We start from the raw sequence: 4,327 nt of genomic DNA, 5'->3' as shown, positions 1-4,327 counted from the left end.
TTCCAAAGATGGTGACGACGGTTCGTCGAACCATGCCAGCGATTCCGAACATCGTTCAGAGGAAGGAAAAGGAATTTCGCAGGGCAAGAAAGTTACCTTCAGACGGGGCGGGATCACTTCGTCCGCCTCGCGGAGAGACAAGGACGCTGAGCCAGAGGACGTCGCAACGCGACGCGGGCCGCGATGGGAGGAGTTGGAGGAGCTGAATCCGACCAACTACCTCTTCAAGAAATTACTTTCGTACCGAACGTACCGCTTGCGGAACCCGCAGACATATTTGTCAAGTTCCCGGCCGACCGCCGTGCGAAAAATCAGGAGAGATATTCCGCCTAAGGTGAAGAGGGACAACACGTTTACAGGTGAAGACGGGGTCCTTGTGTTGGATTTTTTGGCCAAATTAGTTCAAGAGTTTGATACTCAAGAAATGAACGAGGGGCAAGCGATCCGCTTGTTGCCCGAATTTCTAAGCGGCATCGCCTTGAGACAGTACACTTCGGTGTCTCAGACGGCCGGGTCCCATCACGGAAAGGTGTCCGTTTGGCCAAAGGCCGTACAGTGGTTGTTGAGGAGTTTTGCAACCGACGAGGCGATCCGTCAAGCCGTGCTCGCATGGCGAGAAGTACAGCAGCTACCGTCTGAGGACGAGATGGAATTTCATATCCGTCTGACGGACGCGAGCAATCGATGTGGAAACGTATATTCGATGGAAGAACAAATGACGATGTTTATTGAAGGACTCGATTCGAGTATCAAGCCGATGGTATCTCAATACCGACAACACAATCGGGACGTTTCGTTTTTGAGACTAGTTAATTACGCGAAGGCGCATGGCTCGGCGAGCCGCGCTAAGGACAAGAAGACCAAGAAGGTCACGATTCAGACGCCGTCGACGTTCAGGGCGGGGAATAAGCCGAGGGCTTCTCATCTCGGTCGTAAAGGTCACGCCGCCGTCCACTTAGCCGAGTCAATCTCCGCGTCAGATGAACGCGGTGCACACGGAAGCAGCGAAAATCATTATGAAGGAGCGTTAGTAGCCGAAGGCAAGTTTATTGAGCCATCGGAGAGCTACGGACACGAGGACTACGGGGCAAGCGGGTCGTCAACTTTACCGACGCCCACATACGCGACGGAGTCGTTTTCAGAGCCCACGGATCCCGTGATGATGTTCCGGGGGCGCGGCCACACGCCGGCGCCGCGCATTCCGATGGAAGACAAGGGTACAACGTTTCGAATGCCAGGCTGGATCGGAAGGCCGCAACGTCAAGGAAGGCCGCCGGCCCGTGGAGGACCTAGGCCGCAATATCCCGTCAAGAAGCACGGACTGGTGTGCTATCATTGTTACGAAAAGGGGCACGCCGCGCCAACGTGCATTCTTTCCCTCCGGGAAATGCACCGAGTTTTGGAAAATTATGAGGCGTTGTCTCCGATGGAGAGGTTAGGGATACCATCGACGAGTTATCTGAAGGTCAAGAATTGGTTCCATTCGCAGACGGCGAGCACGCCGAGTGCTTCAACGCCGAGGTCGAACCAACCCTTCAGAGGGCCCACCGCGGGGCCCGCGCCGTCGGATGTGAGAAGGACCCCGCAGCGGCAGGAAAACTAGAGAGGGGAATCTCGCATGGGTCGTGAGAGGCACAGGGACGACGTACTGTGTCTGGGGCTCAACCCCGTTCCCCGTCTCTAAGGGAAAAACCAGGCCCCGATGAGGAGGTTGTTGGATTGGTGGATAAGCCCAAAGGGCCAGCTCAAGTCAAGAAAATTTTGAGCCGAGCCCGAGATCATCCGCTGGAAGAAGTTCGAAGACCCTGGTACAGGGTTAAGCGAAGGGAGTGTCCCGAGAAGATTTTGGTTCTTGCGCGAAAAAACTACAAAGTTTAAGCGGACATTGGACCAACAGTCGGATTGATGAGCCGGGTGTTGTCTGTATTAGACACCGGCGCGGGACCAAACCTTGTGGGAAAATCGGAACTCCCGGCTGGAATGGAATCTCTAGTGTCCAACGGACCGACCCAAGACATTGGCGACGCGAACAACAGGCCACTCCAGACTCTCGGAACCATCAAGATGCCGGTGAGACTTGGACGATTTGTGGCTGCTGCCGAATTTATTGTGTGCGAAAAGCTCGCGGTACCGCTGATTTTAGGAGCGGACTATTGCGATAGGTTCGTGGAGGCTATCCACCCACGGAAGAGGACAGTTGAGTTGGCGGATTTCTCGGAGGTTCCGATCGTAAGGCGGTTCTCGGCGAGAAAATCGAAGAAGCATCTGGTCCCCGGAGAGGGCGAAACTGATGCAAAAGGGGAGCGAGTTTCCCCCAGGACGAAGGTGGAAAGAGCCACAATCATTGAGCCCGGGACGCAACACGTAGTCGAATGCACCTCGAAGAGGACGGGCTTGGTCGTAGTTCGACCCTACGCACCTTTATACCGCAAGCACGGGTTCGTGAGCACCAACGGTGTAGTTCAGGTTGAGCCTGACAAACCTTTTAGATTGCTTGTAGCGAATTTCAGGAATTACCCCGTCAGGGTTCAAAAAGGCCAAGTGGTGGCGGAACTACTACCGCACCCGAGGGCCGTATTCAATATCAATTCCCCCATTGGTGAGGTACTTGGAATTCAAGAAAGGGATGAGGAAAAATTTACTAAGTCCACCCCGCCGCCTACCGGCGAGAGAAGATGCGAACCGTCGGAACAAGATCGCGAGGACCAGCAAGGAGAACGGGAGGAAGGGCTCTCCGCAACGGCAACTACGAAGCCGGAGCGGCTGATTGAGCCTCCCCCGCCGGACGTGGAGGAGCTCGACATGAGCGACGTGCCGGACCGGCTGCGCGAAAGATTCCGTCGGATGTTGAAAAAATATTCCCGCATGTGGGATGGGACCCTTGGTGATATCAACACCACGGTCCACCGGATTGAACTGGCCCCGGACACAAGGCCAATTGCGCAAGCCCCGTATCGGGCCGGGCCGAAAGCCCGCGAAGTAGAAGATGAAGAAGTACAAGATGTTAGAAGCAGGAGTCATCGAACCGGCGCAGTCAGAATGGGCGTCGCCCGTTTTATTAGTGCCGAAGCCGGACGGATCGATGCGCTTTTGCGTAGACTATCGCAGATTAAAAGCGGTTACGGTAAAGGACACGTACCCTTTACCGCGCATGGATGAGTGTCTGGACTCGCTAGGTGACACCAAGGTTTTCTCCGCGTTGGACGCGATCTCTGGATATGGGCAGATGCCTATCCCTGAGTGCGACCGCGACAAGACCGCATTTTCGTGTCACTCAGGTCTGTATCGCTTCTCAAGAATGCCCTTCGGGCTAACCAACGCGCCAGCGACGTTCCAGAGAGCAATGGACATCTGGCTCTCTCCGTTCCGTTGGAAATGCTGTTTGGTGTATCTGGATGACATAATAATTTTTGAGCAAGTCATGGGAGGAGCACATCGTGCACGTGGATGAAATACTTTCTGTATTGGAGAAGGCAGTTGTGAAGCTCAAGCTTCGCAAGTGCGAATTTTTCGCCGAAAAGATCAAGTATCTGGGCCATGTCGTTCGGCCAGGTACATTGGAGGTTGATGTTGCGCGAACTGCCGCGTTGGAACAAGTGCGGTACCTTCAAAAGCAGACCCAGCTCAGAAGCTTCTTGGGACTCAGCAATGTCTACCGCAGGTTTGTCCCACATTACGCGAAAATCGCGCGTCCGCTCAATCAACTATTGAAGAAGTGACAACCGGTCCAGTTGGAAGGATTCGACGAACCGTGCGAAAAAGCTTTTCATAAGCTCAAGGACGCCATCTTGGCACCGCCAGTGTTGGCGTTGCCGAAGAAGAACCTACCCTACTCGGTAGATACCGATGCAAGCGACTATCAAATCGGCGCTGCATTATTTCAAACGCACCCGGATGCGCAACGTAAACCCATCGGGTTCTTTTCAAGAACGTTAGCCGCAGCCGAGAGAAACTACTCCGTATCAGAAAAAGAACTTCTAGCGGTAATTTGGGCCGTACAGACTTTAAGACCATATTTATATGGCGAGCAATTCATTGTGCATACCGACCATGCCTCATTGAGGTGGTTGATGAACGTAACAGACCCCAGCGGGAGATAAATCCGATGGAGGCTCCGCCTCTCGGAATTTGATTTCTAAATCAAGTACAAGAAGGGCAAGGCGAATGGTCAAGCTGATGCCCTGTCAAGATTGCGGGCCGCAGGAGAAACCGTCGACGAAATCGACGACGAAATCCCATGCTTTATGGCCGAACCGGCCGAGGGTACAGTGGAGGATGAGGACAGTTTTGACGCGTTAGACGACATCCTGGCTCTTGAGGGGGGGAC

This window comes from Chondrus crispus, genomic scaffold, assembly GCF_000350225.1.
Source record: "Chondrus crispus Stackhouse genomic scaffold, scaffold_436, whole genome shotgun sequence".
NCBI lineage: Eukaryota > Rhodophyta > Florideophyceae > Gigartinales > Gigartinaceae > Chondrus > Chondrus crispus.
The sequence above is the reverse complement of the archived record's forward strand: the minus strand, read 5'-3'. Positions refer to the sequence as shown.